At 43.3% G+C, this 26,247-nt stretch overlaps 1 protein-coding gene across 7 annotated transcripts in view; it reads right to left on the reverse strand.

The window, feature by feature from the left end:
* PLXNA4 (plexin A4) overlaps positions 1–26,247 on the reverse strand; it is a 445,689-nt gene that overhangs the window by 320,088 nt on the left and 99,354 nt on the right. The gene's annotated exons all lie outside the window — the stretch shown is intronic.

The raw sequence follows: 26,247 nt of genomic DNA on the forward strand, positions 1-26,247 counted from the left end.
GGTCAGGACTCTGCTATCACCATGTTTTCATGGGATCTGGATGGCTATGTCTGTGGGTAAATACATAAACCACATTAAAGCTTATTCCCCAGCCCCAATACCTGTTCATATTCATATTCCCACCTGAATGGGAGCTGCATTGAAACTACCAACTGGAGACAAACTCCAGCCCAAGCTAGGTCCTTTCCAACCTAAGCCATTTTATGATTCTAACCCAAACAACATATGGGAGCTGGGAATTAAGCTGTGGGAACAGCATGGACCAGATCTTGTGCCTGCTTCACTTTCTGACCCTGATGTACCTTGGAAAACCAAGCCATACTGGTGGCTATCAGCGTGGGTGGGAGCCCTCAGCAAATCATCAGCAACCTCAAATCTGGAGGTCAATGTACTTAAGCACCCCTCTAATACAACTCCGGCTGAGGCACCTGCCTTGACTTTTCACCCAGTCAAGACTAGACTTCATTATGATTTAATTGCAGAGGTGAACAGAGGGCCTGGGGCCAAAGCTGCCACTTCCATTAAGCAAATTGCAGTGTCCCTTCATTGCCCGCTCTTTGCCCAGGAGAGCAGGGCCAGCAAGAAACATAGAGGGCAGTCATCTGCCTGCATCATTGCACTAACAGATACACACACATAATGATGTACAACAATGGTATCGAGCAGTTAATAATGTAGGATAATTAGCAGAGCCCTGATGAAACACGTCAGCAGAAACTCACTAAAGGATATGGGAAGACTTCCATCAGCATCACTAAAAGCTTTGGATCAGATCCCAAAATACTCATTCATGTATTAGTGAGTCTTAGACACCTAAATCCCTCCCTGCAGTGTGCCTTCAAACCTGGCCTTTAGTTTTGTTGCTGCCTAAAAGCAGAAGAGAAGCTGGAAAATCCAAGAAAAGAAATATTACTGACAAGGGTTGTGATTTCAAGGAAAACTGGCTCCAGCAGGATAGGATTTGCTGCTGCTGAGAACTCAGGATCCTTCTGTCAAGGACAGACCAGACTGGAAATCCCATTTCCCACTTATCTGAGTCATAGGAAAGTTTAGGTCTGAAACCCTGCCCAAATCCTGTCTGTACTGTGGCTTGCAGAGTGATCATGAGACTTCCCTTGAGCATAGGAGGAAACTCAACATTGCCATTGTCTTGATCCATGTGAAAGCCAAGCAGGAGGACAATATCATCCACATTGCTTTGATTTTAGTGAGTACTGTTGGTGATAGGTAGATGGTTGGACTGGATGATCTTGAAGGTCTTTTCCAACCTTGGTGATTCTGTGATTGTGTGATTATCCTGATGCACAGTGCTGCACAGCTTTGGAAGAACCACGATGCTAAAGAGCTCAAAAGAAAGAAAGAAGAAAAGCTGAGGGATCTTGAACACATCTTGAATTAGTTTATGTCATTTTTATTTTTTAATGAAAAATACAATTGGATGGAGGATCATCCTGCTGGGACGCAGAGACTTAGCGAGGTGAGCCCATGAAGCACAGGGAAAATCATCAACTCATAGAATCATTAAGGTTCGAAAAGGCTAAGATCATCTAGTCCAACCATCGACTCATCACCACCATGAATGGTGCAAATCCACAACTTTGGTCTTCTGCTTGTGTTTGCTCACTTAGATAAAATGTCACATTTGGAGAGATTCTGCAAGTGTGACTGGAGGCTTGTTTAGTGTCAGCAGGAAGGCTCCACTTTGATTTCCTTTTAAATGAGCATGACAGAAAAAATACTCCTTGCAAGGCAAAAAAAACAAACAAAAAAATCATTAAAAACTGTCAAACTACATGATCCTGATTGAAAACAAAGCAGTCTGTACCTCTCTCTACTTTAGCACAAAAGCCCTGCATCAAAATCGGTAAGCCCTCACTAAATGCTTTGACATGGAAACATGTTGTCTTGTTTTGAAAAAGAATCCACTGGAAAATTATGGATCTGCCTGAAAACACAGCAGCAGTGTGTGCCAAAGTCTAAAGGCAGTTTTTGAAAATGACACAGAGCAGATGCTCTCCACTCTGGCGAATGCATTCCACTGGAAACCCAACAAATGCATGGTGGGCACACAACTCTCTCTCCTTGGGTGATGCTTGCATTCGGAGAAGAGGAGGATAAAGTTATGTGCTTCCTTCTGCTGGCTGTTGTTGCTTTCCTTAGATAGAAAATAAACTCTTAAATCAGAAACTCCACAAGGCTGGAGCTGGAGGACCACCAAAGACTCTTCCCAACCTCATTAATTCTATGATTTGCACAGGTCCTTCCATGCCAAAGTAATCATGTAATCACAGCATCATTAAGATTGACAAAGACCGCTAAAACCATCTAGTCCAACCACCAACCATCCCCACTAAACCATGTCCCTCCATGCCATATCTTCCTTTTTCCTAAACACCTCCAGGTACGGTGAGTTCACCACCTCCCTGGGCAGCCTGTGCCAGTGCCTCAACCACTATCTGAGAGAAAGTTTTGCCCAATATCCAAACTGAACTTCCCTTATGCATCTTAATGCCACCACCTCTTGTCCTAACACTGTTACCGGGGAGAAGAGGCTGACCACCACCTCACTACTACCTCCTTTCAGGCAGTTGGTAGAGACCAATAATGTATCTCCCCTGATCCAGCATGCTGCAGGGACTGGCAAAGAGGTGCCTATTCTCATCCATACAAGAAGCAGCTACTTACAATTAATCACGATGCGCAGTGCATGGTTGTGTAATACAAGGAGCTGAGCATCATCTGTCCTCCTAGCATAACTCACTAGCATAGCTGGAGACTTACAGTTCAGATTTGCCAGTACAGAATAAATTATCAGGCAAACTTGAAAGAAGACGTGAAATTTGCAGAAGGGAAAAAGTTGCTGGGGGGGAGGATCAATTGCCAAACAGAAAAGCAGGGGAAGGAGCAGAAAGGTGAGTTGAACAGCAGAAGGGGATTAGCTGCAGTGCAGAGCTTGCTGGAGCCTGATCCGCCGCACTGGCGACCTGCACAAATCAATTTGATTCTCCTGCTCTGCTTGTCTTAAATAAAGAAGAACATGTTTCCCCCATGCCTGTGTCACCAGCCCATGTCACATGCTCTGGGTGACATTTCAGACAACTATAATTGATCACTATTTAGGAAGGAAAGCAAGGAAGCTCCCTTTCAAAGCTGAGCTCTAAGTGTAGGGATTAACCCTTGGCAATGCATTTGTCATGGAAATCAAATCCTGCAGGAACAGAATCCTGCACACTGATGATCTCCACTAGTTTCAGGAGTTCTGCAGTGGTTTTATGGGTCCCTCTATGTGCTTTGAGGAGGCCAAACAGAGCAGGGTAAAAAGCTGAGCAGGGAGAAGATGAACACAGCTTTTCTTCATAGCTTCCTGCTCATCACACATCCCTTCATCATCATCACTTCCATGCAAAAACTGTTGTTTCAGCAACCCAAAAAAATCTTGTGGTTCTGCATCGTAATGCCTGGACATGGCAGCACTGGAAAGAGAGATGCACACTGTAGGAACAGAAAGAGAAGTCCACACAGAGCTCTTCTCCATGCCTGTTGGCTCAGGTGAGCTCTAATTCGAAAGTAAGGGCTCTGTTAATGATGTCTGCAGAGACCAGAAACAAATAGTCTATATTGCTTAGTCTGCATGCTCTAAAAGTGGAGCAGCATCACAGAATCATTAAGGTTGGAAAGGACATCTAAGATCACCGAGTCCAACTGTCAGCCCATCCCCAGTATGCCCACAAATGAGTATCACTGCCACACGGAACATAGGGAAACTGAAGTACAGCTTGAGAGATGTGCTCCTCTGTGTGCCCCGCAAGTTGTCTGCAAAAGTAGCTCCAATAAGAAGGGAAACTGCCACATTCCTAGCAGGTCAAGAGAACAGTAAGCATCCCGATGTGAATCAGCCTCCTCCACTCTGCCTGCAGTAAGGGAAAAAGCTCCATCTCATCCTATCCCATCTCTGGAGAGAGATCCACTGCCACTGTATTCCATGCACTGCTCTACTGTGTTGTAAGATTTCATAAGCTGGGATAGAGTTGGGGTCTTCACACTCAGGGCTTTCAGTTATATATATATATATATGTAAAATATGTTCTCCCGAGTATCTGATGAAGGACTCAAGAACTCTCACAGTAATTCAAGAGCTTCACAGCTCTCATCTCCTGCTGTATGCGCAAAGGGAATTTCTCAGCCCCTGCCTTCCTAAATACGAACAGCTGGCCACACATATATTAAGCAAATACCTGGGTGTGCAGCTTAGCTTTATAAATCCTGCTTCCTTGTGCCTTTCACTCAGCACACATTTTCTTGCCAGCCCCACATCATGCAGTGCCTCTGGTGTCCCATAACATGGTTGCGCTCACTGTAAGCTTTGCCCTTAAGTGCAGTGCTGATTCGCTTCTCTCTCTTGTACTCAGCCACCTGCTTTCATTAAACTCACATGGAAACCTTGGAGCCCCTTCTTTCTTAGCAAACTTGTAAATCAACATGAAGATAATTTCCTAATGCCTCTCCATGCACAGAGCAACCAGTGGTCAATTAACTGCGATCAGTGCAAGCAAAGAGGTGGGAGATGCTCAGAGCCACAATGGACCAAGGTTCCTTCCAGTTGGACATCATGTCTTTGGCTGATGCTTTAGGAGAGCACAGCTCAAGCAAAACACATGACATCTGACCAGCTGACCAACACTGTGCAGAGAAATGGGCAGAGGTAGGGGTTTCAGCTGCTTTTCAGGTTATCAGATGAGATTGTCAAGCCTTGTCATCCAAGGAAAAGACAGACTGTGGGAGTCCTGGGACAACTCTCAGTGCCTCGCCTCTATAACGCAGCTTCTGCTATCTGGATGAAAGAAGCTTACACTGACTGCATCAAAGTGGACACCAAATCAGGTAGGACCAATTTTTGTTTTGGTGCAAATGTTCCATGTGATAACTCCAGAAATGTCTTCTCTACCTCTTATGACCCAAACCCTGGGTACTGTAACACAGAGATACAGAACTGGTCCTTGCAGCATGAGAGCCCAAAGGGCATGGACAGCACTCAAAGGTCAAGCTAGGCTAAAGGAAAGATGAGAATATCTTCATTTACCCACTGGACAGCACAAAAGCGTTTGGTTAAAAAAAAGTATATTAATGTTCTTAATGCATCTAAGTTGAAGTCAGTCCACATGGCAAACAGCACAGGATTGTGCTGGTTGCCAGTAGTGTGCTGGGATGGTGACTCAGCAACAAATACATTAGGCTGAATATCTCACACATGAATCCAACTCACCCTTGGGATGCTTAGGAGAAAAGGATGATAATATAATAATAATTATATATATATATATATATATATATATATATATATATATATATAAAATATTAATATATATTAATAATATAATATAATAATATAATAATCTCTCTATATATAATATTAATATATATTAATAATATAATATAATGATATAATATCATCTTCATTTCCAAAGAGGGAAAGTGAAAGAAGGATCCTTCCAACATTAGCTGCAGTTGGAGTTTATCTTTGTAGGTTCACATCAACTGAACTGTTCTACTCCATTCCTTTCTATTCTGTTTTTCCATTTGTGTTTTATTCTACCACCACCAAGCAAGGCAGGGACAGACCGAGAGGAGATGGAAAACCCAGGCTGCCCCAGGAGAACATCTATTCATTAGGCCACACCTCTGTTCCTACCAAACCATCTGCAATCTCCAGATCAGTGTGTGCTGACAATGTGGTAAGGATCCCTTAACTACTCACATCAGGTGGGATTTCCAAATGAATTCTTCTATAGGTACTGCAGACAGTCCAGACCCTTATCTCTGTGGTCAGCCAATGAGCTCTGATAGCCTTGTGGAGTAGAAAGGTCTAAACTCTAAAGGACTCTTCGCTGTGCAAGACTAAACTGCCTTTGAAACCTAAGTGAAGATTTGCAAAACAATCATTATTGAAAATGGATAAGTAAATAAAAGAAATACTAGAGTTCTCTAGCCCAAAAAGGCTGCTTATCAGATATCACTGGATGCTTTAAATCCAAGAAATCTCATATAAAGAGCACGTTGTCATTCTCGCAGCTAAAATGTAGGCCAATTCCTTTTTAATAGAATAAGATCTTCCTCAGAGGAGATTATATCATACTGATAATTATCTAATGACATGTTGAGGTTTAGCAGATGGATTAATTTTATTTTACATTATATTGTTTGCGCCACCGGAGAGGTGTGTGGCTGCATCCTGTTGGGTATTAAGCTAGAGCTCTCGTTGTGCACTTCACAGTCAGTGGCAACTGCTGGGCTAAAAACGAGCCTCCTCTGGCTTTCTGGGAAAAGCTGTCTGCAGCATCACATGCTGTAATGTCAATCATAGGGATATGCCAACAACAGCCTTTTAACTGAAGATGAAGGATGCTCCAGGTGTCCAAGTACCAGCCTGAGTCTCAAGAAACTGAGAGGTGACATCAAACTGTGCAGCAAACATCAATGCCGACCGATATGAATCAGCCCAATATTATAAGATGCAATGTCCTTGACGGCTTCCTCTCACCTGTAGCACTGGGAACAGGGCAACTTTCTGCCCTCCACAGTAACTCACTGCCAAATAGCTCAGACCTCTTGATCTGCAGGAGCAATTTTCCGTGCACTCTGCTGCTGTCTGTACATACAGCAAATCAAGTGACTCCATCCACCACCATGCAGAGTGCATGCTTGTTTTAAAGATATTTCCCCATCTATCCACCCCTGCTTCCCAGAAGACTTATTATACAAAGGCACATGCAACTGGAGAACCAAAAGGCTGCCAATTTCAGAATATTGAGCAAATAAATTGCTTGCCCTCTAACATACCTCTTTTCTCCCAGGATGACCCAGGCTACTGAAAATCTCATCCAGCTTTCTACAGGCTGGAAAAGGAGCATGTGGAGTTCAGTGTGCTACCAAGCAAAGCTGAAATAAGCAGCAAAGGTGAAAAACAAGAGGACAGAATGACTCTAATGAAGGATATTGACTGATTATCATGCAGGAAGAAATGTGAGTGGTAGCTCCAGAAAATATGCTGAGAATAGCATTTACTGCTATTGTGAAACAATTTCCAAGGGATAAAAAGAGGGGAAACTTCATTACCTTCAGCAGAAACAGTCAGGTTGGACAAAAAAACCTTGCAATGAAGAAATAGCCCAGCCTTGACTTTCAGTTCCCTACAAGCCTCACTGTGCTGCAATGGGACCCATGGAACCAAGAGGAGTTTGGAGATTACTGCCTCCCTGAAAGGGTGGGATCAGACTCATGGTGAGAAAATGAAGCAGAATCATTAATGATGGAAAAGATAACTAAGATCATTTAGTCCAACCATCAACCCAACCCCACCATGCCATATCTACCCTTTTCTTCAACACCTGCAAAGGCAATGATTCTACCACTTTTCTGGGCAGCCCCTTCCAATGCATTACTACTCTTGCAGAGAAGAAATATTTCTTGATATCAACCTGAACCTCCTCTGACTCAAGGCCTTCGCCTCTCATCTGAGGCTCTGATATTATTTTATGCCCTTCTGCTTCCTACCAGTCTGCTCTCATTCTTTCAGGTTCCATAGACTCTCTGTATCATCATGGAAAAAGCTACACCAGGAGCAGCATGAAGTGATTTGGATAGAATCATGGAATCACAGAATAGCTGGAGTTGGAAGGGACCTTTAAAGGTCATCTGGTCCAACTCCTCTGCGATGAACAGGGACACCTACAGCTAGGTAACGTTGTTCATGGAGTCACCCAGCCTGATCTTGAATGTCTCCAGGGATTAAGCATCCACCACATCACTGGGCAACGTTTCAGTGCTTCACTACTCCTAAGGCAAAAATACTTTTATACAGTTTTGTTGGTTTTGCAGCTCAAGGTGCTTCAATAGACCCTGGTAGTCCATTTCAACATCTTGAAGAGCAGCAGCATCACATGATATAGCACATAGGTGACACAGTCTATTCCTTAGGTTATTACACATCTTCACCCTTGGGTAGCCCTGGTTAAAAACACAGATCCTTTTTATTTATCTACAACCTAGAGCTAGATGGGACAAGGGAAAAATTCCACAGGGTTGGTCACATAATGGAGCAAATTTTAGAGGCAAGGACAATGTGACAATGTTGGGCCTTGCTGAGGGCAGCAGCTCACCACACAGAAGTTTCTTGCTTCATCTTAGAGTTCCCAGTACCTAGTTGGGTTTCACTGGACCTGCTTCCCAGACCTCCGGTACATGGAGCCTGGGATGTGCTTAAGCATTGCTCTTGAAAAAAAGAAAAGAAAAAAGAAAAAAAAATAAAAATAAAAATGACAGGCCATGAGGCCCAGGCTTGCAATGAGAAATGGCTCTCATCTTTATGAGTGCAGCAGGTTCAGCCAAGGTCGATGGTAGCAGCGCCAAGGGAAAGCCACTAGAAAATATAACTAAGTTTCCCATCACTCACTCTCCTCTTTCTTTCCTCAGCAGACTCTGGGTCTTCTGGAGAAAGCAAAGCAGAGCCAGGTGAGTGTCAGGTTCTGAAATTTGCTTCTGGAGCTGTGTATGGGCTGTAGACTTGAGCTCCTCTCCAACCAAATGTCTCTTCACCAAGTGCATATGACACTGATACAGTAAGCTACAATATACATCAGCAATGATATATCCTGATACGTATATATTGATATATAGCCAAAGCAGGTGATCCTGCCCCTCTGCTCTGCATTGGTGAGGCCCCACCTGGAATACTGTGTCCAGATGTGGAGTCCTCAGCACAGGAGAGACATGGACCTGCTGGAGTGATCCAGAGGACAGCCACCAAAATGGTCCAAGGGATGGAATACCATCCTTAGAAAAACAGGCTGAGAAAGCTGAGGGTGTGCAATCTGGAGAAGAGGAGGCTCTAGGGAAATCTGAGAGCAGCCTTTCAATATCTAAAGGGTGGCTATGAGAAAGAAGAAGTCAGACTCTCCAACAGGGTCTGTTGTGATAGGACAAGGGAAAGTGGTTTCAAACTAAAAGAGGGGAGATTTACACTGAACGTAAGGAAAAAGTTTTTTACAATAAGGATAATGGAACACTGGAAGACGTTGCCTGGAGAGGTGATTGGTGCTCCATTCCTGGCCTTCAAGGTCAGCCTGGACAGGGCTTATATAGACCTGATGGAGCTGTAAATGTCCTTATTCATTGCAGGGGAGCTGGACTAAATGACCTTTGAAGGTGCCTTCCCATACAAACGATTTCATGATGCTATGATTCAATTAGCTCACAGCAAAAATACTTCACTGCAAAACTTTCTTATTTGAAAGAAGAAACGCCCTCCTCTCAATAATCAGTATATAAATAAATAAATAATCCTGCTGCTGTGAGTTTTTAACATTAATAATAGAAGGGAGTTAATGAGCATGATGACTGAAGAGTGAAGTTAATTGGATTAGCTAGAATTGCTCATTGTTGCTGCTGCACAGCCCCTGGTTACAGCTGACTCCTGGATGCTGTGAGTCCATCCCCAGCTTCTCAGGCACCTCAGACTTCTTGGGATGGGATCCTGTGCCAGGATGTCTGTTTGCCTGGGGCAGGATTTCCTGGCAGTCTGACCTGAAATACTACATGGAAAGAGGAAAGGGTGAATGGGGAATTGTTGCCAAATAAGTATGACAAAGGCCAGACTCAGAATTCTGGTCCCATGCTGAAGACTAAATCTTATTTCTGAGAGCAAGTGACTCAGCTTCTGTTTTCGGTTTGAGTTCCTTTTACAGTCTATTTGCTGCCATAAAGGTGACCACTACTAATACACTGTAATCATGTCTTCTTTTAATTGCAGGACACTGATTCAATACAAAGGTTTCCCTTTTGCCTCAACGGTCCCTTGATCAAGTTTAGTATTGCATCTTTTTATTTGTGAATTCTCAAGAGCTGGATGGTGAAGCACTGGCACTGCTGCCCAGAGAAGCTGTGGATGCCCCACCCCTGGAGGTGCTCAAGGTCAGGTTGGATGGGGCCCTGAGCAGCCTGAGCTGGTGTTTGATGTAGCAGTTGGCAGACATGCCCATGGCAGGCAGGTTGAAACTAGATGATCCTTGAGATCCCTTCCAACCTAAGCCATTCTATGATTCTATGAAGAAAAACAACCCTTTCGCTCCAATGACTTCAGTGTTGAAGGTACTCTGCTCCTCTGAGATGGTCACTACACCACTCCCAGCATTAATCCAAGCTGTGTTTTGGGATTGGTTTGCATATGTGGAGGCAACATACTTTTGCATATTAAAATTGCATCCCTGCTCTCCTCTCATTTTCCTAACAACCACCCTGCAATGCAGTGGAACGATGGGCTTCAACACGAAAGCACTGCAGCACAACAAGAAAGAAGACAGGCAGCTCATTCTTAGCTGTCCAAAATTCCCCCATAAGAGAACACACCCCTACACAAACCCTTCAGTGACATTTTACCTGGCTGCAGGAACCTCCTGCCACATTTCTGCCAAGCCCTCATCAACCTTTCACATCATCATCTCCTTTCTGATAGTATAATTGAGGCGGAGCAGTGCTGGACGCCAGCCAGGTACAGTTGGCACTCGGAGCCTGGCAGAGATGCAGGCTGTGCTGCCCGCTGCCTGCATGGCTCCAGCATCAACATAAATGGAAATAAAAAGCAATCCAACTCCCATCTGCGCGCCCATCACAGCTGCATCTACGTAGAATATTGTGATGCACGTTGTCACATCGCTGTTTTAAGGTTGACGCATTTGGTCCCAGGAGGAGCTGCCATTAAACAGTGTGCTTCTTCTTCATTGCACGTCTTTTCATAGAGCTGGAAAGCCAACAGTTAAACCCCAGACTGTTGAACTGAACAGTCACACCCTCACCAGACTCAAATCAAGATTTCCCCCAAAATGAACAAAAGGAAAAGTGAGTTAGACTCCAAGTCCGCTTTTCCCTACAGTCATCCATCTACTGAGATATTTATTTGATCTTCTGTCACAGTGGTATCTGAGCGTTTGCAGTACACCACCGTTTATGACAAAGCTGAATGAAAATCTTTAGCAGTGCTGTGACGCAGCCCCAGTGCACCTCCGGTGCATATGAATGCAAAAGAGGGTTCCTCTCATCCCTTGTACTGCACACAGGGAGGGAGATTTGCTGAAGTCTCCCTGGACACAGATTTGTGATCTTGGATGAATAATGGTTTAGGTTATTGGAAATTCGCTTTTCATTTTGCTTCAATTAAGTGACCAGCGAAATCAATCACAGACCTTCTGCAAACACTAAATCTTCCAGAGGGAAAATATTTATCAAGTCCCAAGCCACCAGATTTAGCCCCTTTATCCATCTAGCTCTCTGGAATTGCTTCTCAAAGCAGAAAAACGGGGAAAAAAAAAAAAAAAAGTCAACTTGACAAACTGAAATTTCAGGAGATAAAAAGCAGATTTTGAAACAGCAACAAGAGCAGCAAATGCAGAAACATCCTATGGACTTGAGCGGAGACAAAACCAAGAGGTTATGGGCATATGTCCAGGTGTCACTGAGATGACAGCTGAGAATGAGCCCCTCTGCATACAGCTATATTTAGTTATATTAACATCCCCCAAGATCTCTACTGTTGGTATGAAACTCCTCAGGCCAGAAAGGTCCAAGGAAAACAGTTTGCTGTTTAATTCTGCAAGACTCTTCCATATGGCAGCAGCAGGAATCTGCCATCAGAGAGATGAAGCAGAGATGTAAAAGCTTGGGCAGACCCCAAACAAACCAGTTTTGTCTCAGGTCACAGTGAAGTCTTTTCTCATTGTATCTTGCTAAGCCCAGCTCACACTACGATGGTCAAGGATGGATAGGTTGCTTTGGCAATATCCAGACCAGGATTTTCACCTCTGTGCTGTCTTCTCATCCCAAAGACATTGCTTTTGAAAACCACAGGAATCCAATTCCCTTTCCACGAGCATACCTCATTCCCTGAGAACACTGAAGAAATATCACCCACAACCCAAACTGAGCTAAATGGGGATTCTGCAGTTGATTACACATCCACATTACAGATTTATTTCAACCAAGATGATCAGAAACATGGTTTTCCTCTTCAGGCCCAGATCCAGCTATCCTTTGCTCACAAAGCAGGGAATTTCCCTTTAGATTTGGAAATGCCACCATGAAAGTTGTCCTCAGGAAACTGTAGTGACCGTGCTTGCCTGCTTGCCACCACTCTGGATGAAAGCAGACTCTAAATATCCTACAATTCGGTCTTAGGAGCTCTGAGACATGTTAAGATCAGATGAAGGTTCTTCAAACTCGTTAGCACAACAGGATTTAAAGCCTCACTGTTAACACCCCTGGGAAGTAGCTTATTTATAATAACACATGCAAAGGGAATTCTCTGTAAAGAGATGCTACTCTGCCAGCTGGTTTTGCAAGAGAAATCAGAAATGCCAGGAGAAACCATGGAAGGGCAACTTGGCTGCACGGCAAAGGCCACTAACCTTAGCTGCACACAGTGCCCTCTGATATCCTGGAGGTTTTTGCCATCGACATAAATGAGGCTAGTGTTTCACTCTGGCAAAGTGTGGGATTGCAAGGTGGAAGAGGACAAAAGCCAGCAGAGATGAGATTCCTCCTGGAACCACCAGAATTACAACAGAGGAATCTTCTATATGCAATCATCCAAACTGGTTCTTTTTGAGATTAGGGGCGTTTTAGAGAGGGAAGTCTTTCTTAGAAGTCTCTTAGCAAATACTGGTGAGAGAAAATGGAGACATCTGGGGAGATTGTACTATGGGTTAAGCATGAACATTAACTGCTAACACCATATGCAGACGACACCCAGCTCTCAGGAAACCCACAGGCCAACCTCCATGAGATCCAAGTGAAAACACGATGGGCAGACTCCTACAAGAAATCTGCTCCTGAGGACTTGACCCAAGGCAGAGAGAAAGCCAAAGGGAGGTTGTCCTTCAGTTTTAGTTGAGCTTAGGTGGCTTTAACTAGCCATGCAGCCATTGTGCTTAACTGCTCACAAGGAGTCGGTGGGCACAGATGTGACCTGAGATTACCATCACATGTTATGGATTCTCTTATCTCCCAATTAATACATTCCTAGGATAGATTATAGAAATGGACTAGCAGGAAAAATCAGAGCCCTGGAAGGGATCAGTAGTCACCACCAGACAACATGCAGGCACCAAATTAGTTGGGATATGATGGGATAGAGGTTGACTAAAATGATCCAAAAATGGGCAGAAACTTGAGGGCAGGAACATTAGTTTAAAATGCTACTCAGTAATCAGAACAGGACTTTGGACAGGCAGAAATCAGTCCATTATCAAAGACAGCTAAAACGCTCTCTGGTGTGGTGGTAGACAAGGGAGACCAGTCCTAGCAGAGCTCTTGACCTACAATGTATCTGTCTTCAGTCCCACACTTACAGAAACAGAATCATAGAACACTCTGAGGATATTCTGAGTTGGAAGGGACCCACACGGATTATCAAATCCAGCTCCTGGGATGTAAGTGACTCATGGTACATAATCTCATATGTAAGTCACTCTCCTCTTGCTTGCTTTGTCCTGTCTCATTTCCATAGTTCTGCTCCCTTCCCAAACCACTTCCATACGGCAAATTCTTGTTGCATATGCTACTGTGCAACAATCACTCCCTCACCAATAACCCCATCACATCTATTGTCCTGATGTTAACACTGTATTTTTTTCTCTGAAGTTTCACATTCCTTAACCTCTTCTACCTTCCAAACTTTCAACCTGCCCAAGCAACCACCACCAACGCCTCAGAAGCAGAAGTGGTTCTGCATCTCTCATTAGATTGTTAAAACCCAAACTTGAGCCACGGACATTAATGTTTTGAATAGAATTTCTGTGCCAGATCACAGCCATTGGACTTGAGGGACCCTCAAGAAATGGAAATCCAAAAAATCTTTCTTCCAAACACATCGCAAAACAGTCCATTGCCTCTGAGAACATCTGCGATTCTTGCATTGGAGTACAGCCACTGCAAATGTCTGCTCTAAAACTGCCAATAGTCCACCAGCCAACTACTGTTCACCCATGGCAAGGTCCATTCCCGTCTGTGGGACTATCAGGGAAGGCTTCCCTACCACACTGATCAGAGCCCATGGAAGACCATGATGGTCTCCAAGGAGTAGGATTCTCAAGGAAGATTTGGCATTACTGGGAAACACTGAACACACAGACCACATTCAGACATGCACATTTTGGTTCTGCCTCCAATCCTTCCAACTGTCCTTTCCCTCCCCACAGCTCTGCCCTAACTCCCCTCTTTGGGGAGATGAATATTGAAGTAAATGGCCACTTAGTGAAAATGCTAGCTTAAATCTAAAGATATTCCAAATCTCAGCTGTGGAACACATGAAGACAAATTCAAATTCTTATAAAGAGTAGCCCAGAACTGGTCTTAAACTCTTTGTTTCAGCTTAATGTGCTCCACTTCATGCCCCTCCGTACACCGCAGCTGAGGCGCTTGAGAACACTATGACTGAGTGTTTACCAGGTTGTGATTCAGAGGTAACTTTTACAGTGGAAGAGACAGATGATGAAGGAAACGAAATTCATGCATAGATAGTAATGAGGAAAACTTTGTGCGTGATGAAAGGAAAATAAATGGCATCTATAAATCCAAGAACTTTGAAAACGCCTACAGGACAGTTAATACCAGTTATGTTGTTCTGTAAGCCAAAGTTGGATTTGGCTGGGATGCTGAGGTTCATAACCTCAGTCTGCTGGCTTGGGCAGTGCAGATGTGTTGATTTAAGACAACCATAAAGAGTTCAGAATTAATATTTTAACCACTATTGCTCAATGCTGTGTCAAAACAGTAGTGAAATCCAGACCACCTTGCTCTGAGGAGCCAAGGCTATCCAGCCATTTTTTGCACAACTCCAACTTCTTGCACTTTGGAGGGTTTTTTGTTTTTTTGTTTTCCAAATACTAACCTAGTCCAAGCTTAAAGATTACAGAAAAAAAAAAAAAAAAATTAAAAAAAAAAATCAATGCTCTGGGATCCCTAACTTCAGCTAAGTTAGGAGAAAAACTGCTTGACTTAGTACTGAATAAATCACATTTTACACAAATTACACAACTCCAATAAAGCAATTCCAATGGGCAGAAAGACAAGAAATTTATCTGGTTTCAGGACAAGGTCATCTTTTCATGTAAAAATCAGCATCTTTCTTGTGAATCTCATTTAAGTTACAAGAGATTAACAATTCATTTCAATTCTTTATGGATCTTCATCCATCGCTTCCTGCAGACAGAAGTTCTGCCAGGCGTGTCCAGTTATGTGTTTTTATCAATGGTTATTGATGTTTTTCAATTACTTCTGTGACACTTTTTGAAATACATTTCTATGTGGAAAGCACTCAGTATAATCCCATTCCAGCTCTGCCTGGCTGGGATTCTCTGTTGCTGAGCTTTGCTCACATCTCTGCAGTTTGCAGCTCTTTGCTGCTCTTGGTCAACATATCTCAGTGCCATCCATGGATTTGCTCATCCTAACAGTAACCCCAACAAGTCTCAGCAGCTACAACTAATACAGATTTGAACTGGAGACCTTAGGTGATTCAGTAAAAGATATTTTACTTCTTTTAAACCCCACACTCTCACGTCCTTCCATGTTTTTTGGATAACAAATTACTTATTACTACTGCTAAGACCACATTACTCACGTGTATTCCTCCTGCTGTAACATCTCTATCTGATATTTACTTCTATCCTTCATTACTTATTCAAGATTTTGAGACTGCAATCGAATTTTCTTTGAATAAGCGCTCCAGCAGGTAGGTACATCCATAACATCATGGAAACAGAATCATTTGAGTTGAAAGGGACAATTAAATGTCATCTGGTCCAACTCCCCTGCAATGAACAAGGACACCTACAACTAGATCAAGTTGCTCAAAACCCTATCCAGCCTGACCTTGAGTGGCTCCAGGAATGGGCCATCCACTGCCTCTCTGGGCAACCTGCTCCATTGCCTCACCACCCTTACAGTACAAAAAAACCTTTTCCTTATGTCCAATCTAAATCTCCTCTCCATGCTACTGTACTTAAACAAGTCTCCTAGTTCTCATAAGCTTCTTGTTACTGGAATTTATGCAGAGAATGCTAAATAATTACAAGCTCCGCTGAAAGAAAATCGTGCTTTGAAATCAATGTTCCCATCATCTCTGCCCCTAGTTTCCATGCTGGCCAGGAGTTTAGCCAAAGTGATCACTTCTTCCATCAAACTTACTGCAGACCAAGAAATGACAAATGAAACCAGACCTTGGCAATCTCCATTTTGCCTTGTTTCTCTGGGATGAAACTCAAAATCTTCTGTGACTGCTTCGCAAGATATCCATACAAACATCTGAATCCTATGCATGATCATTCCAACACTCAGTGCATTTCATCCAAAGCACCAAAAACATCCTCACAGAAACTACACAGCAAGCAAAAAAAAAAAAAACAAACAGCATATACTGAATTAAAACAGATCCCAAACTGAACATTTTCGAAGAAAATAATCCTTCTCTTGTTTTTATTCCTGAGCTTTACCATAAATTTGTGACATATATTATCTTAAAAAATATATATTGTAGAAGTCCTTAGTCCCATTGAAATTAAAGCCCACAAACTCAACAGAGCTACAGGCTTTATGGCTATCCCCAGCTCTGCAGATGGCATCTCCCTTCTGCACTGGTATTAAAAACAGTATTTCTCTCTCTCCCACTATGGCTATGGACCTGCCTCCTCCACTGTTTTTACCACCCTTCTCAGCTTTTCAGATGCTAATTGCTTTTTCTCACTAAATTGAAGGCTTAATTAGATTAAATGAAGAACAATAATTGTGTCTTAACTAGTATTTAACTGGGATTTTGCTGTTTCTTTTCAGATCTCAAGAAGAGATTTCTGTACAAAAACGTGCTCTCAATTCCTTTGATTTCCATCGGTTCATTCAATGAAAGATATTTTACTTCTTTTTGTAAGCCCCACACCCTCACATCCTTTCAGGTTTTTGGATAACAAATCAGTGCTGCTAACTCCACATCAGCCATTTTATGAGGTCACATATATATTGCTACTGTAACCTCCAATTTGTCTCTGAATTATTTTACATATTCACAAATAAGGCATCTCCAAGCAAAGTGGACACAAATTATAAAATAGATAATAATCATTACTGCATTCAGTATTTTGGACACCCCAGTGATTTCTTCAGCAATATCAGTGAGGTATGTTTATTTTCCAATAAATTGAGTCCAAAGAGGTGGCAAAAGAGTTACTGCTGAAACACGTAAACACAGCCATAAACATCAGCAGACCCATTCAAATATCTTAGCCCCTCACCTCCCTGTCCAACTTCTGGACTCAGCGGATCCCATTTGTTGGCACAGTTCAGACAAATGCCGGATGAAGCAGCCTTTCTAGGTAAGCCATGGCATTCCTGTCCTTGGCAAAGCCTGGCAGGGTCCATCAGAAGCTAGAAGCCACTTTCTAATACGGTTTAATTGTTAATAATCCAAGCTGGATGTGGTTCTGGGCAGCCTGGTCTAGTGGTTGGTGACCCTGTCCATGGCAGGGGAGTTGAAACTAGGTGATCATTATGGTCTTTTTCAACCCAGACCATTCTATGTTTCTATGAATAAGGAAACCAGCAACTGGCTGATAATCTTCTGGACTCTGTGCCACTTCTATGACTCTACCAAACTCGACAGGAGATCCTTAAAGAAGCAACAGACGTTGCTTAGAATCCTCCTCCCAGAAATCTGTAAGGTTTAAAGGTGTCTTACTGAATAATGCAATGCATCAACCAGATACCAGCGTTCTTCTCAACAAAAAAAAGCCATAGGAAGCTTCTCTGCAGAACAAGTCAATCATTTGGTCTGTAACACTGCATACCGTCTTGTCATATCATCATTTGAGTAGGAAGAGACCTTTAAAGGTCATCCAGTCCAACTCCCCTGCAGTGAACAGAGACATCTACAGCTCGATCAGGTGCTCAGTGTGGGTCAGCCTGACCTTGAATGTCTCCAGGCACAAGACACCAACCTCTTCACTCAGCAGCCTGTTCCGGTGCTTCACCACCCCTATTGTAAAGAACTTTTTCCTCATATCCAGTCTTCATCTCCCCTCCTTTTGTTTGGCCTTTCTGCCAGTGGCTCTAGAAATAGGGTACAAGGCAGAAGCTGTTGTCTGCCAGGAGAATTTGCTGGGGAATATGAGTTAAGAGAGATGGGAGTATTCTTCATGCAAGACTAAGTAGGAGTTAAGAGTTTTAAATCCTCTGGATAATCAAAGTTAGATGAAATTACTGGTGTAGGACCTGATTAAAAATAATAATAAAAGTAATTATAATTAAATGTTACACAGAAAAAGCATTTCTTACAGGGCTCTTATCTTGGAGGATTTCCACGCCACCAGTGCAATGTGGTTTTCTCTGGGATGGGACACAACAGATGCATGACAAATTTTCCCTCATAAGACAGATTATATTCTAGATAGAAAGAGGGGAAGCAGGAAGCAGAACAAGCAGAAAGCAGAACAAGTAGAAAGCAGAACAAGCAGAAAGCTCCTACACACAGTTTAGCTTGGACCCTGGCTTATCCATCCCTGCTCTCAGTGCTTACAGATCAAACCATCAGGCAGTTCTGCAATATTTCAAGCAAATGGATTGGAGTAAAGCAGAAATCATTGCAAGTAGACATGATGTACCCTGCCCACAGGGCAATGTTCTCTGTCTGGAAAATTGAACCTTTTGCTACCTCACCTTTTTACGAAGATATCTAGACAGATAGCCAACACACCTCATTTTGGTTAGCTATGAGACCAGACATGGAAACCTCAGCCCCATGTTAAGGCCTCGTTACTCTGCTTACTGCTCTGAAATAGACACAGAAAAGATAAACACGATGAATGGCCATCGCAGTCAATCTCTATCCTGTTATCCAGAATTGGGCAAAGCAACACAATAGAAAATGAGTTGATTTACCTTCCCTCTATCTATTTTTTACCCATAAATCTTGCCCTGTCCTCTGTCAACAAACTCACATTGAAGTCCACAGTCCTCACACTGGCCCAACAGACATCTGTCCTTCCAATAGATCTTTGCCTGGTGTTGCCACATGAAAACGGATCTCAGTAAAGCTATTTTAGACTTTGCCCAGCAGTGTTTTCTTCTGTGGAACAAACCACAGTTGCCATCTCTCCATCCATTGTCTGGAGCTGCCAGTGCTTGATAATACACAACTTTTCACACAGTCTAATAGGGATAGGACAAGGAAAAATGGCTTTAAACTAAATGAGGAGATATTTATGTTAGATGTTAGGAAGAAATTCTTTACTCAGTGAGTTCTGAGGCACTGGAACTGGTTGTTGAGAGAAGGTGTGGTTGGTCCATCCCCGGAGGTGGTCAGGGCCAGGTTGGATGGTGCCCTGGTCTAGTGCCTGATCTAGTGGTTGGCAATCCTGCCCACGTTAGGGAGGCTATAACTAATTGATCCTTGAGGTCCTTTCCAACCCAAGCCATTCTATGGTTCTATACAAAATCTCTGCAGTTTTGCCTAATTATGCTCTTCTGGTGATCATCTCCGCTTCCACTTGGCTGGCTTTGATGAGAAAAATGTGTCTGCTGAGAACAAAAATTTCTCTTTCAGAATACTCGGTTTCTCTGTGTCTTTCTCCCAGAAGCATCTACTTGGTGGGAGGAAGACAGAGGAGTCAACGCTGTTGGATCAAACAGCACACAGTCATCTGAAAGCTGGCCTAAGCAATGGGTCACTACTCAAGGCCTGAGCAACCACAGGCATACAAGTCTTTGCTTGACAACAAAGAGCTTAAAGAAAAGAACTCTTTCATCTTCAGAGAAATCATTTTCAGTGATATCTCCAAATCAGATGATTCCAGAGCTAGCAACATTTCATGCCCCCGGCCACAGAGCAAAAATGAATGATTTTTCTTCTCTGTTTAAAAACAGTTTGAATCAAGGTATAGAAAATAAAGATTTGTAAGATTCAAAATCCTATAGACTTGGTGAGTGACGCTCATACAGAAACTTCATCTCCTACTGTCTGTCTCATCGCTCATTGTTTCACATGTCTCTTTTTACACTGTCTGTATGGAGGTGCTATCACACTAAATGCCTGACGTGGTGGCATTGACAAGGTCAGTGGATCCAAGTCTCACGTCTCACATTTTCTTTACACTTGTTCCTAAACATCAAAGACAAGAAGTGCAGCTAAAAGCAAGGATGCAAAACTTACATTTAACACGGTGACCTGTAAGAACCCACTTGCCTCTTTCTGCTCTTGATATCTGTCTCTATCAACATGGATTGCTGTTCCTCAGACATCTGTGTGTCCTGCACTGGAAGTACTGACTACAGAATCCCTTTGCTCTGGGATCTGGATTCCATCTGGATCCATCAGGCTGGCCTGGTCTTTGACCCTCTGCACAGACGAAACCAGCGTGTCAGGTCTCAGTGTGAGCAACAGGTCACACTGCTCTCAAAGATAAAATGGATTTGGTCTCCATAAGGTACCTTGCATTGATCCTCCTCCATTACAGTAACTCATCCACAGCTCCGTCACATGACTAAATGTGGTTTCCTAGTCTAAAAGAGAACAAATTTGGGTTTGCAAGAGAGAATAGCTGGAAACCGTGTGACATGAGCCAGCTTAGGGAACAGATCTGCATGAGAACAGATCAGGAGGCAGTCGTGTGGAAGGGAAGGATGATGGCAGGAGATATTGGCTGTTCCCTGAAGATTCAAGGAGCACTAATGAAGAGAAAAAACATGTCAGAAGCCAAAGTAACACGGCACCAGGAGACCACTGCTGTAGGCTGGGGACTTATTTGTTTTGAAAAGCTGTCCACCTCCACTGGCTTGATTAGGGAGTATTAATTAACCAAACAGTGAATACACTGACCAAGATTTGCCCGTTGTCCACAGAAGAACATAAAGGGATCTGAATCATTTGAGAAAAACAGTGTCACAGCTGGAAAACAGCATAGTTCTTTGTGGTTCTTTTTCCCTCCCTCCTCACTTCTTTCTCATCAAATACTTTAGTAAACCTCTGAAAATTGGTCTCCTTTTCTCCCCTCTGGCAGACTACATTTCCTCTTTACTCACAATGACTGTAATTGTATTATTTCCATAACAACAAGCTGTGAGAACAGAGAGCTGCAGATGATGACTTAGAAAAGGAAATCAGCCAGGTAGATGGTCTCAGCCTCACAGAGTATCATGTGAGATGGACAGGACTTCCCAGGAGAAGCAACACCTGATCTATGGAATAAAACATCAGTGGAGCTACACCAATATACTTCAACTTAGACTCACACTCACAAACACCTAAGGCAGTGTCTTCCTAGAGCTGATGTCAAAGCTAAAAGAGCTGCCAGGCTGCCATGTACAAAGGGTCTGATTTAGCAAGCATCACACATTAAGCACATGCTTTGATGTGTGTCACAGCGAAGTCCATCATAGAACTGGACCAGTTACATAAAAGGTGAAGCAGGTCGCCATCTCCCTGGAAAGCAGCAGAGAATCTTTTTCCCTACAGTGGCGGGGCAGCTCGTGTGCTGCACTCACACCCCCTGAGCACAAGTGTCCACCTCAGTTTGATGGGTTGTAGAGCATCAGTGCTGTTTAAGGGAATGGCAACTGACAGGAGAGGATGTCACCTTGCAAAGCAAAAGTCCTCTCCCGCTTTTATTTTATCTCTTTCTATTCAAAGCTTTGAAATCATTTTACATTGCCACTGGGGGAGAAGGGAAGAGGAGTTGAAGAGATACAAGAGCAATCAGCAACTCTTTGAGGACAGGAGGAGCCCTAACGAACATGGTAAAACACCACAGCCCATGGCCAGAGGGAGAGAAGCTATTTTGTTCAGAAAAGCTATCCACCTGTGCTTGGTGAGCAGAAAATCTTGTCAGTAGTTCCCTGAGTAAAGATGAAGGAGAAACAGGGGCTGAGGTCTATTTTCTATCTTGTATGAAATCACTGAGGATAAGACATGCAAGAAAAACAGACCATGCTGGCTGTGTACCTCCTTCACCTTACTACCAAGCATCAACAAAAAGAAGGTATTCCAAAGGCAGATCTCAGTGCCAAGTGGAGCAATCTGGTTGGCAATTTGTCACTAAACCAAATGTGGACATAGCTCCAAAGACCAGTGGCTATGACAGCAAATGCTCTTGTGTCTAAAGTGCAAGCACAAGATGCACTTGTAGCAAGGACCAGGCTCACAGACCACCTTGGAACTTCAACCACAAAATCACAGAATCATAATAGAATGGCTTTGGTTGGAAGGGACCTTGAGGATCATCAAGCTCCAACCATCCCCACCGCATGCAGGGCCAACAACCTCCCCATTTAATACTGGACCAGGCTGCCCAGAGCCCCATCCAACCTGGCCCTCCAGAGATGGACAGGGCATCCACAACCTCTCTGAGCAGCCTGTTCCAGCACCTCACCACTCTCATAAGAAAGAACTTCCCCCTGATATCCAACCTGAATCTTCCCTCCTTCAACTTAAAACCAAAGGGGAAATCCCTTTGCTATCATTTGCCTTTTCAAAGAGTTGAACCAAGTTGCTCCCTACAGCAATCAACAGCAGAGAGCTATGGGTGACTTGCAAGCAAGTCATGCAACAGAGTGTGGCTGTTTTTAACACTTTTGAGGAAGCAGAAAACATCCTTTTTTATAAAGCAGAAGAGGCAGGAAACTGACATGGCTGGGAAAGGACCTGTTGGTCAAACTGGGGGAAAAGGAGGAAATGCAATTAGCTTGAAAAATTAGAAAAATATCTCTGAAATGCATCCAGTAACAGAGATGACTGGCTACTTTATGTCTTTCATTTAGGGACCAGGAAAGGGAGAGGGGAGTGAGAGGTGTTTCTAATAGCTAATTAGGTTGCTTTCTCAAGCAGTCATTAAAATCTGCTAATTATCTCATGGTCTGAGTAAGAAGAAAGAAATCTCTCCCTCTGGATTATTCTGGTATTGGTGAAAAATTTTCAAGGCCAACAAGTTGCCACTTTCAAACTTGCAAAATAAACCCTAGGAATTAACCTTACATTGGAATTCTCACTGCATCACTTTTGCCTTGCAAATGCATCCAGAGGTGAATGGGCTTCCCAGTGAGCTACACCATAAACAGATGCTTTCTAAATGGCAAAATCATGGCATTTTCAAAGGTTACTGGTCTTTGTGACAGAGTTTAATACGGGTCTCACAAAGTACATGAAAGACTGTCCTATAAGAACATGTGTTGTGATGGACTGGTGACCTCTTTGGCAGGACCAGCACTAGTAGAAGCAGTGTCTGCTGGAGAAGTGACTGCCAGTTCAGTCCATCTGAACTGCATTTCTCCAATAGAGGAAATACTTTACTGAATGGTTTTGATTCATAAGTCAATTTTGTACCAGGAAGATTGAGAATTTGAATACCCTGCATCGCAGTTCTGGCAGGTAGTACTTAGCCAGAGACAGTTTGAAACCACACTTTCATAATCTTCCATTTTTTGGCTAGCACTTAATGTCTGAGAGAACAAGTACAGCCCAATCCTTCTCATGTTGTGCTTGCAGTACTACTGACCTGTGAAGACTATTTCAAACAGAAAATTCAGGCTCCTTAGCAATACTGGCCCAGAGCCTCTTGGAAGATGGCCCTGAGCCCTCATTTTAAATCACATAAGTAATTCAATATATTCTCATCACACAAAGATTTTCCCCTGTAAGGACTATAGTGTTTATGAAAGTCCACATCTCCCTGCTCAAGGCACTTCTGTGAGATAAGAGTACCTGAGCATCAAGAAGATCAGGTCAGTATTCAGAGAAGAGCCTCTTTCATTGCCCTGGATTGTAGATCACGAGAAGCCAATTAAATATGCACACCCAGGTGCATATAATGCCAGCTGAAATCCCTTTTAGCTCTGGCCTTGACATCCCAAGGTTTAGGAATCTTCCCCACGTTGCTGCTGATGTGCTTCAGGCACAGAGACTGGCAACACTCAGCTAGCGGATAGTTGGCCCAAAGCTTCTTATCAACAGACACAAAAATTAAGTTTGTCCTATATGAATGAGGAACAGAGCTAGAGGACAAACTCTGGTGAAACACAGAATCATTCAGGTTGGGGACCATTAGTAATCAGACTGGAAACAAAGAAGCAAAGCACACGGTGTTTGGCAGGTTGTTAGAATCTTCCACAAGGACAAAGTGAGCCAGCAAAGCTTACTCATCAAGGGGAAAAAAAAAAGAAAATAAAAAAGCTTATTTACTTTGACTCCCCAAAGAGAAAAGCATTAAAAGAAGCAAACAAATAAAAACATTGCTCTGGAAAAAATCCTCAGGATTTATACTATGTAAAATGAATTGCAAATCCCCAGACAGGAGGATTCAAGTAAGCAGAACAAAAGCAAGGTCCTACTTAGGAGCCTGGTTTGGAGAGAGAAGCTGTTTTTTTCCTAGCTCTGAAGAAAATTACTCTGGATCTTTCTATGAGCAGAAGGTGACACGCTCATCTTTCTCACAACCAAAGGCTGCTTCCTTCCATGTTCCTGGAGGTGTTCCAGATCAGGCTGGATGGGGCCCTGGGCAATCTGCTCTAGTGCTTGAACTAGCAGTGGGCAACCCTGCTCATAGCGGGGGGGGTTGGAACTAACAGCTCATTAACATTTTTGGGCAGCCCTGTGAGGAGCCAGGAGTTGGACTCAATGATCCTTATAGGTTCCTTCTGACTCAGGACATTCTATGATTGTGTGATTAACAGCAACGTCCACACATTCCTAAGGATTCTCCATTCAATTACTTGACTAAGGAAACACAAGGAGATCAAGATACAAGATGACAAAATAGGACAAGAGGCAATGGCATCAAGTTGTGCCATACGAAGTTCTGGTTAGATACTAGGAAAAATTAATTCCCAGAAAGAGAATAGTGAGATATTGGAACAGGCAGCCCAGGGAAGTGATGGAGTCACTGTCCTTGGAGATGTTCAAGGAAGGGGCTGATGTGGCACTTGGGGATATCATCTACAGCAGTTACAGGCATGCACCAATGGCTGACTAGATGATCTTATTGGTCTTTCCAACCTTAATGGCTCTCTAATTCTATGAAGAAACATGGCTGCAGGCTAGAAACCATTTCATCACCTGAGGGGAGCAAGAATGGTCCTCCTTCTTGGACAAGAAACTGAGGAAAAAAAATAGTGAGGGCGTCTCCAAGGAAAAGTAAAGCAAAGATGAGGAAGGGATGCCCACAGCCTGCCTTTCTTGCCAGAGGCAACTGCACACAAGACTTGCAAGAGAAGGCACAAGAAGGCAAAGCCTGGAGAGCTGCAGGATGAGGCTCAGGATCTACCACAGCAATCTGTCCAATAGCCCTGTCATCATCTCAGGACGTATTTGGGGACGGTGCTTAGAGTGCTGCAGCCCCAGGCTGCAAAGAGCCCATCTGCTTGTTTGCATTCAACATACGATGGTCCTCAGAGCAAACCAGGAGGAGAAATCAGATTCAGTGCCGTTGCCTTCTGCAGAAAGAAATGAGGTCTGCAGGGGGCAGGAGCCTGAGGGGGCAAAGGGAAGCTTGAACTGTGAAAGCATTAGAAGATCCCAGCCAAAAAAAAAATGCTGGAAGGAGGGAGGGAGGGAAGGAGGGAAGAAGCCCAGCAGAGCAGTGCAAGGGTGCCTAACCACGGCTGCTGATGCAGGTGAGCAGGTTTCTATTTTCATCTTTTCATTCAAATATGAGCCTGGAGTGGAATTCAACCTCTTTCATTAACGTCTGTGACCAATTCAGCATACTTCCGAAATGCGGATGACCCAGAAGAGTTCTCGTAAACCTGCAGACTTTCTAAAATAGGTCTGTAAGAGGAGGAAGGGAGAGAGCTTGTTGAATTCTCTCTCTCTCTCTCTTTTTTTTAAATACTCTATCAACCTGCAGGCTGAGAAAACAATAAAAAAATATAGACTCCATTAAGCTACTTAGAAGAAAAATCACTGCCTCTGGATCGTTGAAGCCTGCCAATTTCCTGCCAGTCGCACTGTATTTGTTCTAGTCTGAGAAAGAAAGGAGGAAAAAGCTAAAAAAAAAAAAAAAAAAAGACTAATAACAGAAGAAAAACAACTGTGTGAAACACACTGAAATAATAAGAGTTGTTCTGATTGCATTTCCCAGCAGCAAGTCCTTGGCTTGTGTGCTGCGGCAGGGCGAGGAACGTAATGCAAACATGTAATGAAAATAAAGCAAATATATACCTCACCAA

The sequence above is a fragment of the Tympanuchus pallidicinctus genome, unplaced genomic scaffold, assembly GCF_026119805.1.
Source record: "Tympanuchus pallidicinctus isolate F22 unplaced genomic scaffold, pur_lepc_1.0 scaffold19, whole genome shotgun sequence".
In the NCBI taxonomy this organism is placed as follows: Eukaryota; Metazoa; Chordata; class Aves; order Galliformes; family Phasianidae; genus Tympanuchus; species Tympanuchus pallidicinctus.